The sequence below is a fragment of the Phacochoerus africanus genome, chromosome 1 (assembly GCF_016906955.1).
Source record: "Phacochoerus africanus isolate WHEZ1 chromosome 1, ROS_Pafr_v1, whole genome shotgun sequence".
Lineage (NCBI taxonomy): Eukaryota > Metazoa > Chordata > Mammalia > Artiodactyla > Suidae > Phacochoerus > Phacochoerus africanus.
Window position 1 is genome coordinate 108,299,334 of NC_062544.1, and position 14,686 is coordinate 108,314,019.

Here is a 14,686-nt window from a genome sequence, read left to right on the forward strand (position 1 = left end):
TTTTTTATGTCCCTCATTCAAGAAAATGACTTTTTACATTTCTGCTTGTGTTTTATCTCCAGGTCTGAGTTTCTACAAATCTGCACCGAGGTTTAGAACCCCCAGTCCATACAAATCATGTTATCCTAGTGCTTTACTAGACAGATCAGGTCCTTCCCCAGATCATAGCAACTCACCCTCCCAGTTCCATTGAGCCCTGAAGCTGCCACCTACCTTTTTGTGTAAGGTTCTGATAGGAAAGGAGTGACTACACCTTGTTGTCAGACTTGGCTTAGGTTTGCCTTTTCCTTGGGGCCATTTGCCTTCTCTCTGGGCTGCTCTTGCTCAAAGTAGATGGGAACTTGGACGCCCCATTTTCTTAAGTTGCTAAGAGCTGTCAGACAAAGAGCCAGGCCTAGCAGTGTGCATTGAGGAGAGAGTGAAAAGGTCTGTTTTTATCCTGGAATGAGATGTGTGTTAAGTGGAGCACAGGAATGTGAAAGGGATGATGAAGTCAGGTAAGGGTGCTTTGGGAGCTCAGGAGAGAGATTATTCACACACACACACACGTGTCTCAGGAAGCTAGTCATTCCTCTGTGTTCTGCGTCCCCTCCCTTCCCTAGGCAGTTGTTGCTCTCCCACTTCTGTCACTTCTGCCTAGTCTTTCTGGGGTCACAGCCCCTTCGAGAATAGGATGGAGGCTGTGGATCCTCTTCGGGAGAAACTCCAGTTGCATATTCGGTTTTGTGCTCATTTCTGGAGGCATGTAAGCTCTCTGAGGCAAATCCATAAATCCTTTAGGGCCTCAAGTCCTACCTGGGGATGCACTACAAAATTGTGACATTTTTTAAAATGAGGTGAGACTATGGAATCGCTAAGGTTGTTGTCCAGATACTTAATCTTTTAAATCTTGCTCCTCCCGGATTCCCTTCCTTAGCAAATGGCAGCATTTCCAGCATCCAGACTGGAAGCCCAGGAAGCATTTCTGGCTTCCGATGATATATTGTGTCAATTACAGAAATATATATTATGCACCCTGTTTGTAGCAAACATGGTGCTAGATCCTTGGGTGCCAAAGCAAACAAAGTCTATCATACCCCTTTTTCATGTCTCGTACAGGAAAAATGTCTGGATCCCTTGCTATGATTTACTAAGATCTTCATGCTCACTTTACAACCTCATCGCTTTACTTCCCATGCACCTTTTACTGCAGCCCGGAGGCACTGCTTGCTCTCTGTGCCTTTGCTCTTGCTGTCCTTGGTGCCTGCAATGCCTCACCACCACACCCCACACAGCCCCTGCCTGCTTTGCCTCACATGTAGTTTCTTTGAAGATTGGCTCAAGCCCATCTCTGGGAAATCTCTGACTGCCCTTTGGCCAAGAAGTATATTTAGAAGTACAGAAGAGCATGATAGGTATCCAGAGATTTACTTTATGCTTTAAAGTGAAAAAGATCCAGTAGTTCTCTTGTGGCACAGTGGGATAAGGATCCAGCATTGTCACTGGAGCAGCTTGTGTCACTGTTGCAGGAACTTCCTGTCCCAGGAACTTCCACATGCTGCAGGTGCAGCCAAAAAATAAATTGAAAAATAAATAAAGTGAAAAACATCTAGATTCAAAGTTGTGTGTATAGTACAGTTCTCATATAATGTTGCTATGTATACTTATACTATTAAAAATATCTAGATAATTACCTAAAAAATAGAAGAAAATGTTTTAAATGGTTATGTGACTTACTCACAGCCATACAAATGGTAAATTGCAGAGCTTGGGGTCAAACCCAGGTCCTGTGGAATTATGGGTGATTAAACATTTTTTAAAATGTAATTTCCAGAGTTCACATTGTGGCTCAGTGGGTTAAGGATCCAACATTGTCTGTGTGAGGGCGCAAGTTTGATCCCTGGCCTCGCTCAATGGGTTAAGGACCGTTGCTGCAAGCTGTGGCTTAGATTGCAGATGCCACTCAGATCTGGTGTTGCTGTGGCTATGGTGTAGGCCTGCAGCTGCAGCTCTGATTCAACCCCTAGCCCAGGAGCTTTCATATGCTGCAGGTGTGGCCATAAAAAGGAAAAAAAAGTAACTTCCATATTTTTATAAGTAATAAAAATTTTATAATCAGGAAAATATAAATTATATATTATAATTACAAATTTAGTTTATCTGTTAAGTATAAACAGTATCATTCTCCATTTTGTGGAATGTGAGATGCACCCTGCTTCTGTCTCCTCCCCTTTCCCACCTCTCTGCCTCTGACAATGTCAAGTCTGATAATTCTTAAATTCTGTTCTGTAACCATAGTCTTATGTTTTGTTTATTAACTTGTTCTGAAAGTTGAAATAAACAGCATGAGTATGATTATGACTGTGTAAATGTTGTTCACTGCAGATCTAAGTAGTTTATTTTGATATATTTCCCTTTTTGGAGCAGCATTTTGTTTTTACTGAAGTTTCCAGTTGTCTTCCTTTTCCCTCTGTGTTGGTTGCTTTTAACGCATCCTCGGTGACCTTCAAATTCTCCATCCAATTCGATACTCTTTGAGTCCCCCTTTCTCCTGTATATTTCCCTTCTAGAGACCTCCAGCCTCTTTCTCTAGTCTATCCTTGCTGTTCTTTCTGCCTACTGCCAGTTGGTACACTGGGCTCCATTGTATCCTAAATTCCACATCTTCCTCTTCGTTTACACTCTCATTCCACTGCAGCACATCGAGTCACTTGCCAAGAAAGAGTGTGTGAACGGCAAAATTGTTGGGTGCTTTATATATCTAAAACAACTTTCTCTGACCTCATACTTGATTGGTAATTCCAGACTGGCTCTGGAATTCTTGGTTGAAAAATGTCTCTCAAAGTTTTGTAGACAATGCTTCGCTGACTTAAAAGCATCCATTGTTACTAATGAGATGTCTGCTTCCAGTCTGATTGTTATTCCTTTGACAATCAATAAATAGAATTTACACTATTGTGGTCTGTTTCCCCATCCCTTGGAAATTTTTTTAAGTCTTCTCTTTATCCTTCGTGTACTCAGTTCCCTAATGTGCTCAGTGGAATTTTTCAATCTAGCGACTCAGGTACTTCTACTGTTACAAATTTTCTATGTTATTTTTGTGACAACTGTCCTATGTTTTTTTTGTTTTCACTTTTTCTGAAATTCCAGTCAATGAAATGTTGGACCTTCTAAATTGATCCTCAACTATTTTTTCTATTATTTCCATTTCCTGTCTTGTGCCATTTTCTGGGAGAGTATCTTGACTAATTTTCAACCTTTCTGGTAAAATTTTATTTTGGCAGTTACTAGTTTAATTTCTAAGAGCCTTTTCTTGTTTCCAGTTTGTTTCCTTTTTTGTAGCATACTATTCTAATTTTAGAGATACCTCTCAAATCTGACTGTTCTAATTAGAAGGGTTTTCCTAAAAGTCTCTTCTATCACCTGAATTGTCTCACCACCTTCATTCCCCTATTGCAGGTCTTGTTATCTTGTTTACTCTTTTTGGAGACTTTCCTCAAAAATATGTTGTGATTCTTACTGATACACACACACATATGCACACACAAGCACACATGCATGTATCCATGTGTGAGGGGAGGGTGAGTAGTGGAATTGGCTCAAGGCTTCCCGCTGGAGTGCTTAGTAGTGAGCAGGCTGCTTCCCTGGAGATCTCTAAATGCTAGAATGCAGAGATCTTTTGGCTGGGGCTTTTACATTTTTTTAAAACAAAAAGTCCTCTGATGTTTTTGTCCGGGGTTTGGATGATGTAAGTGCTTCTCTGAAGTGGCAGAGAAGGGAATCAAGTGTTATTACAGACTTTCAGTGAATGCCCTTATTTTTAGCACCACTTCTCCTTCCCACCCTTCCTTGTACCTGGGGTTTCCAGGTCCCAAGTCAGCTGGGGTTTGGCAGGTAGCTCAGCTCCCTTCTTCCACTACACTGCCCTCAGCAAGTGTGTCAAGCCGTTACTTCTTCCCTTCACCTCACTTTTGTCTGTTACCACTTCATCCATTTTCCATCTTCTAAACATCTGTCCTCCTTGTCCCATCATTCTTGTTTATATACTTTAAGCCATTTTAACCCATTATTATTTTAAGGGAAGCTAAACGATTTAAAAAAGAGTATTGATGTTCCTTTGATGCAGTAGTACCACTTTTAGAAAGCTGTCCTAAAAACAAATGTTTTGACAATGATTTATTTGCTTCTCAGTGTTAGTATTTTACAAAAAAAAAAAAAATGCAAACAAGTCAAGTGACTAACAATAGGAGAATGATTAAGTTACAACATGGTGGAATATTATGCAACCACTAAAATGATAAATTGAAGAATATTTAGTGCTGTGATAAAATGTTCACAGTAATATGAAATGCAAAATTTAATTCAGCAGTATATATAGTCAGCCCAGTTTTCTTTTTTATTTTTTTTTCCTTTTTTTTGCTTTGCTTTTTAGGGCTGCTCCTGCATCATATGGACATTCCCAGGCTAGGAGTCAAATTGGAGCTGCAGCTGCAGCCTATTCCGCAGCCACAGCAATGGAGGGTCCAAGCCAAGTCTGCGACCTATACCACAGCTCACGGCAATGCCAGATCCTGCTCCTTAACCTACTGAGTGAGACCAGGGATGAAATCCGCATCCTCATGGATACTAGTTGGGTTATTGCTGAGCCACAATAGGAACTCCTACGGCCCAGTTTTCTTAAACATACATGCGTAGCAAAGACTGGAAGGAAATAAGTCTGTCAGGCTTTAACAGTGGTTAAATTTTCCTACATTGTTTTCATTTTCTACAGTGAGCCTGAATTACCTTTATGATCCAGGGAAAAAAGTTTTAATAAAAGAAAAAAATCATGACTTGTTGAGAGTGGTTAGACCTTCTTTTGGGGAGTGGAATGAGTAGTGGGGAGCCACAGAGTAAGGGTCTGGGGAAATAACATGCCCAGTTACCAAGGACCTAAAGCAGGTGAAGGGATTCAGCTGAGAAAATATATGTAACCCCATGTTTATGACATGTAGTTGTGGCTGGAATGTGGAGGCTGGGCTGGTAAGGGGAAAAAGGGTCCTGGAAACCATACAGACAGCCCTTGTCAGAGTCAGAGAGACCCTAGGATTCTGATGGAGGCAGTGGCAGGAGCGGAGAAGATACAGATGGAATGAGCAAGCCTTTGGGGTGTGGAAGATCAAGCAGCAAATTCCCAAGCTACAAATCCCAGCCTTTGTGCCCTGAAAGACATGATCTTGACAAATAGGACCTGGCCCAGGCCTGAGAGGCCTTGGTTTCTTTGTGCCTTTCTGGCGATTGTGCCCTGTGTCAGAGTGGGTAGGGGGAGGCAACCCACATCCTAGCAGGCTGCTTGGCTACCCAGGTCCCCCTGCTGCACCATTTCCTTTTGTGTGTGTGTTTTTAGGGCTGCATTCATGGCATATGGAGGTTCCCAGGCTAGTGGTCAAATTGGAGCTGTAGCCGCAGGCCTATGCCACAACCACAGCAACACTGGATCTGAGCCATGTCTGCAAACTACACCACAGCTCATGGCAATGCCGACTCCTTAACCCACTGAGCGAGGCCAGGGATCAAACCGGCATCGTCATGGACTAGTTGGATTCGTTTCCGCGGAGCCACGAGGAAAACTCAGGAGGAAAGTTCTTTTATCTCCATTTTCAAAGTCAGTAGTGAGTCAGGATTAGAATAATGGAGGCCAAAGCCTGTGGCCCCTTCTGTCAACTACTTTCCTGCTGTACTTCCAGGGACCCCTCTCCTTACCTAGAAATGCTTTGTTAAATTGGAAGAAGAGTGTTTGCCTGTGGTAGAAAGTTCAGTGGCATAAAAGCAAACAGTGATGGAGTTCGTGTGTGTCTCAGTGGGCAAAGGATCTGGCTTTGTCACAGCAGTGGCTCAGATTGCTGCCATGGTGTGGGCTTGCTTTGGCCTGGGAATTTCCATATGCCCCTAGCACAGCCAAAAAAAAAGCCAACAGTGAAGTCTTCTCCCTCCAAGCTCCAGTACCCCAGGTAGATGCACCCCAGGGATGACCATTGTCAGTTTCTTGGAGATCCTTCCAGACATGCATTTACAATCTATGTCTACCCCTTTGAAATACATGCACATATCACAAGTTTAGGATACACACTGTCTATTCCCTTTTTTTTTTTTTTTCCTTTTGGCTCAGTGTGTCCTGGAGATGGTTCTATGTTAGCCTGTAGGATCTACCTCATTCTTAATTTCACTGCTGTGTGATGTTCTCTTGTATGGATGCACCATGATTCATGTAGCCAGTGCCCTATTGCTGGCCACATAGGTTCTTTTCTATCTTTTGCTATTACAACCATGCCATTCTGAATATCTACATTGCCCTTGGTATGTTTGTAACTTTGTCTGCAGGATGAATTTATAAAAGGGTAGGTGCATTTGATATTTTGATAGAAATTGCAAATGTGGTTCCCAATACGTGTATGAAAATGCCCTTTTCCCTGAATGGTCTATAAAACTATTGTTTGTCTTTTCTGATACGATAAATGAAAAATGTTCTCATGTTTTAATTTGCATTCAATAATGAGTGAAAATGAATACCACGTCTTGTGTTAAAAAGCCATTTCTTTTTGTGTGAATTTCTTGTTCATGTTCTTTAAGCAGTTTTTCTTTTGGGTCATTGATCTTGAGAATCTATTTCTACCAACTCTCTAGTAAAGAAATTTCTCTTCTCATCCGCCATATGTGTTGCAAATATTTTCCCCAGTTTGCTGTTCTTTTAATTTTACTGTTTGGATATTTATGATTTAATGTCAAATCAGTGACTTTCCTCTTCAAGATTATACATTCTCCCATGATTTTGCCTAGTACTTTGAGATAGATACATTGGAAATCCATTTTGTAGTAAGGACCCCAGTTGGGTCCTGGCCCCACAAGCTCACAGCTTTTTCCTTGGAGGTCCAGCTGGAGGAACTGAGCAGGAGCCACAAAGATGGAGACACCTCCCTGCTTCCTGGAGCTGTGGGGCAAGAGCCAACAGCCGGGGCCTCAGCTGCTTCATTGGGCCACACTCAGGTGCCGAGGATCCGAGGTCTAGGCTTGTGCCTAGATGAGCCAAGGGAGGGGCAGCTGCCATAGGAATGGGGAAGAGCTGGAAGGGTGGAGTGGGTCTAGCACCCTGGGGGTGAGAAGGGGGGTGCCATAGTCCTGGGCTGAGGGAGAGGGAGGACAGGGCTGTGGTCTGGCACTGGGAGCAGGCACATTGGGAAGGAAAGCAAAGGAGAGACTGCAGCCTGAGGTCAGCTAGGGGAAGGAGAAGGGGGTAGGTAGCAGGGGGAGTGTTGGGGATGAGGAAGAGCAAGAGCAGAGGCAGGGAAAGGGGTTGGACTGAGAAGGAGGACAAGAGGGAGGGGATTGGAAAACAAGGGGCTCAGACCTGGGCAAGAGCAGCTTCCTCCAAGACCCTGAGACCCCACCTGCTGAGCTGATCTCAGCTGACCTGGGACCGGTGGGTACAAACCAGGGGTGCTGCTGTAAACAGGATAGTTTCCCAGACCTCTTGCATGTCAGGGAAGAGGGCATTCTAGACTGGTCCTGCCCCTCACTTACCTTCAACCCAGAACAAATCCCTTACCTCTAGCAACAGAAGCCCTCTCTTCCTTCCACTCCAGATATGAGGCTGGGATGAAATGAGGGGTATGAAATGGTCTTTGTGACCATTAAAAAGCTGCCTGGTTACATGGGCCTACCATGCTCCTACTGGAGGGCAGGCTGAGCATGGGTTTAAAGAAATGAGTCTTGGAGTTCTCTTGTGGCTCAGCTGGTTAAGGGTTGGGCATTGTTACTGCTATGGCTTTGGTTACAGTTCTGTCATGGGTCTGTCTCTGGCCTGGGAACTTGTGCATGCTGCAGGTGCTGCCAATTTTTTTTTTTTAATTAAAAAATTAAAAAATCAAGCCTTACTTAACTGGAAAACTTTTTTTTTTTTTTTTTTGTCTTTTGCCTTTTTAGGGCTGCACCCACGGCATATGGAGATTCCCAGGCTAGGGGTTTAATTGGAGTTGTTGCTGCCAGCCTACACCAGAGCCACAGCAACATCAGATCTGAGCCACGTCTGCCACCTACACCACATCTCATGGCAACGCTGGATCCTTAACCCACTGAGCTAGGCCAGGGATTGAACCCGCAACCTCATGGTTACTAGTCGGATTTATGTTTTTTTGGAAAACATTCTTTACTTTTGCTTGTCCCGCTGACTGCCTTACCCTTGATGTGGATGGCAGGAGCTGCCAAGCACCTGTTCCTTTCTTTCCCTTGGTGGTGATGAGCCCTGAGCTGGGCAGAGACTGAGGACAGCAAAGGCCTAGCCAAGCCCAGTCCTGCCCCTGGAGCTAGGCTGGATTTTCCATCACCACTACTGGAAGTTACACCAAATCTACCTGAAACTTAGAGTAAGAAGCAGAAGACCTGGGAGTTCCCTTGTGGCACAGAGGGTTAAGGATCCAGTGTTGTTGCTGCATGGCTTGGACTGCTATTATGGCACAGGTTCTATCCCTGACCTGGGAACTTCCATGTGCCATGGGACGCAGCCAAAAAAAAAAAAAGAAAAGAAAAGAAAAGAAACAGAGGCTTTGGCTCTTGAGGGGACAGGAAACAAGTCAGGAAGGGGAGATGTGAAGTCGTAACTCAGGTCCCAAAAAACAGAATTTGTTGAGGTGAAATTCCAAGGGAACACTGTGCTGAGGAAGGAGCCAGGTGGTTCTCTGACCCCTGGGCCAGAGGCTATGAGGGATTGTCACAGGAAGTCCTGAGGGGATAAGTGTCTCTTGCAGGGTCTGGACTTGAGGCAGGAGCAGGATGGGTGACCCCTGGTCCCAGACAGCTGCGGGGGCTGGGGTAGCTTCCAGTGGCTGGGGTAGGCTGGAGCACCTGTCCTTCCTTCCATCCTGCTGGGCATCGCTGAGCCTTTGGAACAATGGGTGCCCACTATCATGAGCTGTGTCCCAGGGGTCTTGGTCCCAAAGCTGGCCCTGCCTCCTTCAGGAGCCAGTGACCCTGCTGGAATGGGCTATGTTTGTGGTGAACAATGTTTACTGTCCCATTGAGTGACAGTTCATGAATCCCAGGAAGTCACAGTTAGGGTTTCTTCTCTGCCATCATGGGGCTGAGTGAGAATTCCAGGCACACAAACAAGGATGCGCCCCGTGAACTTGAGGGAGAAGGATCCTAGGCCTGTGGCTCTGGTCTTGGGAGCACCACTGGCAGGGCTGAGGGCAGTCATTTCATTGGAGCCCGGTGGGCCACCACAGACATAGGTGGGAGGATGGGGCAGCCATAGAAGAGAGCGGTAAAATGACTGGGGGCAGCCAGGGAAGGAGTGGGACTCACTTTCTGGCCTTCTCGTAATTCATTCTTGGTTTTCCTGTGGGGCCTGAACCTTTAGGTGTATGAGCCCAAATAAAATGGACTTGTTTCTTTCTTATTAATTCAGTGTCCAAATGGCCAGCTCATACTGAGCGCTGAGGGCCAGGCCGCCCTGAGGGTCCTTTCAGAACCTGCTCTGCCTCTGGCTAGTTGGGTCACCTCCAAGGAAGTCACAGACTTCACCAGCCCAGCCAGCTTCCCAGGCAGTTTCCTCAACTGTCCAGCAAGTGTCATAGGATGGTGAGCTTCAGGGAGACTGGGGCAAGATGAGTCAGTGAACTGCCAGTCATGTGGTATTGCTGTGACCATTAGTCAGGCTGAGCTCCCTGTCTAGGAAGAGAAGCTGTGCTCTTTGGCAGAAATGCTTTCATGAGCTGTGGGGCCATGCTCCCCTTCAGCATATGCCTTTTGCCTTCCACTTCCAGACCATCCCAGCAAGTTTCCCTTGCACTTATTACAGGCTATCCCCATCGCTTACCAGACAAGACAAGTGGAGAAGGTGGGGCTAGCACATTTACATTCTTGAGCTTCCCCTCCTAAGGCCCACTGTGGACTTTTCTCCAACCTTTCTTTCCAGGTCACAAACTCAGCCTGGCAACAACAGCATGAGATCTGGGGTGAGAAAGGCACCCCAAGAGCAGGGCCAGGGCTGCCTCTGACTTTACCCTCCAAGTCCACCTGCTGCCCGAGACCCATCTGGTTCCTGTCCTGAGGGCCTCTGCCTGGGGAAGTGCTTCTGGGGCCTTGGCAAGAAGTGAGAGGCCTCAGCCAGGCTGGGTAAAGCTGATTTCCACTGGCCTTGGCCTCTGCCCTGTAACTAGGGTGATACTCTCTGATGCTCAGCAGAGTGCCCTCCTGGGACCCCAGGCTTTAGGGTCTAGCCTCCCTTCTACGGCTGCCAAACAGGGTCCTTGTGTCTCAAGAAGGGCTGTTTCTTTTTTGGACAGTTCGAAAATCTCTTGGAGCATTACAGTGACATGCTGAGCTGTTAGTGGAGGGAGGCACCAAAGAGAAGGTGGCCCACAGCCGCTGCAGGCTGAGAGTCCACAAGGGTTCTGTCTACCAGATGCTACCGGTCCATCGTGGCACCAGAATTTCACAGTGATTAGACAGGCTGCTTGCTGGGACCAAAATCCCAAATCTTTTCTAACAACCCCAATAAATAAAGAACTTACTCCAACAAATTCTCAAGTCTTGGTTAGCTGTGGCTGTCCAGCAAACCCTACGGTCCTCAGGTGTCTTCCACTCCAAGGCCATTCAGAGCCACCCCAAGCATTTTGCCAGCTGTGCACTAGGACTGAGTTTTCTAGCGCCTGAGGGAGGCAGGACAGAAGCACGCTTGACATCTTGGCAGATCTGAGGGCAAGACTGATGCCCACCCTGCACTGTGTCCTCACAGAGACCTGCACCAGTGCGCCAGGTTATGAAGGCTGCAGGCATCATAGGATTCAGCAGGTGCCCTGCAAAAACTTGTACTCTAGTTGGGAAGACAAAAACGGATGCATGGGAAGGAAAACCCTAATTCACCAAAAAAATAGAGGTTATTGCCAAAGCAGTGGGGATAGATGGCTGAGGTGGTCAAAGAGAAGGGGTCAGTCACTGGGAGCTTGGGGAAGGGTCGATGAAGACTCTGGAGGAGGCAGAGCCTGAGCCAGGCCGAGATGATGGGTGGGTGGGTGAGCAGTGCTGGTGAGTAGGACAAGAATTCCAGGCATTCCCATTGTAGTGCAAGGAACCATGAGATTGCAGGTTTGATCCCTGGCCTGGCTTGGTGGGTTAAGGATCTGGCGTTGCTGTGAGCTGTGGTGTAGGTCACAGATGTGGCTTGGATCCTGCATTGCCGTGGCTGTGGCATAGGCCGGCAGCTGTAGCTCCAGTTCAACCCCTACCCTGGGAACCTCCATATTCCTCAGGTATGGCCCTAAAAAGCAAAAAAGAATCAAGTGTTCCAGATCATGAAGGAGATGAGAGAAAAGAAACAAAGACACAGGCAGTAAATCTGTGCATGAGTATGATCAGAAAGTTCAGGGAGGCTGAGAGGAGGGTCAAGGAACAGGAGATAAGACCACACTGAGGGCTTGGGCTGGACTGAGGCAGACAGACCCTGGCCACCTCTATCCTCCATTCCATCTTTTGCTCTGTCCTTTGCTCCTCAAGTATGTGTGTAAAACCAGTTTGACCAGGTAACACCATTACCCGGTGTTGGGGCTGAGTCTTCCCTCCATGGCCTCCTCTGTCCTGAAGGGAAGCTCTGCCTGGGAGCTTCCTTGACGTTTGCACACTTTTCTGCTTCTCCAGCCCTCCTGGATGTAAAGCCCGGATTCTCTCTTCTGGACCTCCTGGAGCGGGTCCTCTTTCATGTTCTATTTCCTGCAGCCATAGAGTGGAAAGGGGCAGCTTTGGGAGGTCAGCTGCTCCGCTCTCTCTTCCCACCTAGACTGCTGGCTGTGATGTGAGGTGGGGGATCCACATCTCTCTACACACCCCCTACCTCCAATCCTAGCAGGGCTTTGCCCACAGCAGGACCTTGGCCCTGCCCTCCATGCAGCCCTCTGCTCCCCGCCCTACTTGATCGCATGGATCCCTCACTTCCTTCTCAGCAGTTGCCGTCCTGTCTCTCCGTTGCTGGCAAGGGTGGCTTGCTCAAGCACCTTGACTCCCAGCACCCAACTGTCCACATCCAGGCCCTTCTCTGGCCACCCCACTTGGATGCTTTTGTCAGTCCCCAAGACACCCCATGTATCCCCTCTTTGTTTGGCAGTCTTTCCACCTGTAGGCATTGCCCTTCCTGGGAAAATATCTGGTTATGGTGCCATCCCTGCATCTTCCCAGAATGCAAGCTTTTCTTTACTGCCCTTTCTTTTTTGTTTTTTTCTGAAACTGTGGTGGATGTATAGAAAAATTATGAACTTAAGTGCCCCATCCTGATGTTTCAGGAAGCTTACTTATGTTAACACTCAGAGCCTCTTTCTGACCCTACACTTACTCTTGCCCCAGGACAAAAAGGGATTGGATTTGATTGATGAGTTTGGAAAAGAAGGCTGTGCCAAAGCCAGCCCTCCTCCCTTCTCACCCTTGGGATCCAGTTTCTCCACAGAGCCCATGTGTCTGCCCTGAGGCTCTTTGCTGCAGGTGTTACAGGAACAGCACCAGAGATCCCAGAACTGTGTCCCTATTCTTAATGCTATCTAATCTTGGGATTCAGTGTTAGTAATTCCACTTGCCTGCAGCTCTAAGCCACATTTGCCAATATCAGCTTTTCAGAAATAAAGATGCTATACCGGTCTTCATATAGTTTATTTGTCAATTGAGCAGAAAATTACACTAACAGCTAACACTTACCTAGCTAACACTTCATACACATATTTTTAATTCTAAAAACCTCATGATAAAATAGATACTATAGCATTAACCCATTCTACATATAGGAAAACTGAGGCACAGAGAGGTCAAGTAACTGCTGGTGGTGGAGGCAGTCTGGCCCCAGTGCTATGCTGCTTCTTAAAAGAGAGGTGTTTCTTGGGTTTGCTCAAATCCCAATACAGTCTCATATTCCCCATCTAGAATATAAAGGTGACTCTATTTTTTTTTGCTATATATTACTCTTTTTATTTTCTTCACCTTGTTCAGGTATTGAGACCAATGTTGAAAAGGAGGATTTGATTCTGAAGGAAACTGAAAGAATTATTCCACAAACTTCAGGTTGAGATTCCAGAGGGCTGTACACTGGGGAAGCCAGAGAAGGCGGAGGGCCAGCAGGGCATTCTGAAGAGTCTGCAGATGAGTAGATGAGGATAGACTTATTAATGACTTTTTTTCAATGGCAATTTTTAATTCAAAGGGAATACAATTCAGGAATATATTGATTTAATGTATGTAGAATCTTTATATGATTGATGCTACAGATAGAGTTGTGCATAATCATTCTTCTTACCTCTTTGTTTTTCTTACCTCTTTTCAAGTACCTCTCTTGTGAATGTGTGTTTTCATTTTATTCTGAAAAAGTAGGCCCAATGCAAGACTGATTACTGATATATTTTTATTCCAGAGGGCATGTTATTCTACTTCCTTGCATGGTACATTTCTAATCTTGTTCCCTTTTCATCAAGGTGTACATGAAAGGGAAAAAAACTTTCTTGCCTGCAGCAAGAATCGCTATACATGTACTAAGTTCCACAAGGCCTTCAGCCAGAGCTCCGCTGTCATTGTGCACCTGAGAATTCACCAGGGGGAAGAGCCATGTGGGTGTTGGGGGAGTGTGGGAAGGCCTTCATGTGCGGCTCCCACTTGATCTAACACCAGACAGTGCACACTGGGGTAAAGCCAGCCCTACTTGTGCCCCTGAGTGTGGCAAGGCCTGCAGCTGAAGCCTTTGCCTCCTGGTATCCTGTTGGAGCCACTCAGGCATGCAGTCCTATCCTTCTCCCCAGTGTGGGAAGGCCTTTGGCCAGAGCTCCCACCTCCTCTTCCACCAGACTGAGACAGGCTGGGATCTGGGATCCTTTGCTTCAGTGCTTGCCGCTGGACAAACATCTTCTGGAGTAACAAAATAAAAAGAAACTACAAGGGACTGAAAATAGTTGGGTGCATGCACACTTGGGGCAAATTATGGGCAAGATAAAAAAAAAGCAAAAACCCAACCGCCACCGGAGCAAAAGGGTATTGGGAGCAAAAGCAGGGTATTGCACAGGCACCCTGCACACACCACCACCAAAGGGGTGGGCAGCCCTCCTAAATCATCCCTCCTTCCCTACCCTGGATCAACCCTTGCCCTCACTCCATATAAGGAACCAGTTCAACCCCCCTTGGGGAGGGAGCAAAGGAACCTGTAACTTGTTTTCCCTCCCTCCTACTGCTTGCAGGTGCCCCAAATTAAGCCTTTCCTGCATTTCTTGTCTGGCTTAACAATTTCTATTGAATGGAAAGGTGGAGAACCCTGGCTGGTAACAGGACCACTCATGCCTGGAAGAAACACCAGCTGGTTTCCTTGGTCAGAGCCCATTGCTGAGGTCAAGGTTCTTAATCAGGAGCTTTTTTAAAAAAATAATAATCCCTTACTGATATGGCCCCTTCTGACTCCCACCTAGCACTCTTTCCAACCCTAACGCCCCCGTCTACAGTTTTCTTGTGGCATCAAGTGATCACTGTGTTCTGGGCCAAAGCGGTCTTTCATGGGACAGCGAGAATGCCACGTGGCTTGGAGAAAAAACAGTCAGGGATCGCCTTTTCTACGGTTGCCATAGAGATGCTCCTCCCAATTCCTAGAGAGGCAGTCACAGGCGGCTCTAGATGCGATCCACGGGGCCGCTGGTGACGCACTACCGGCCGCGCCACT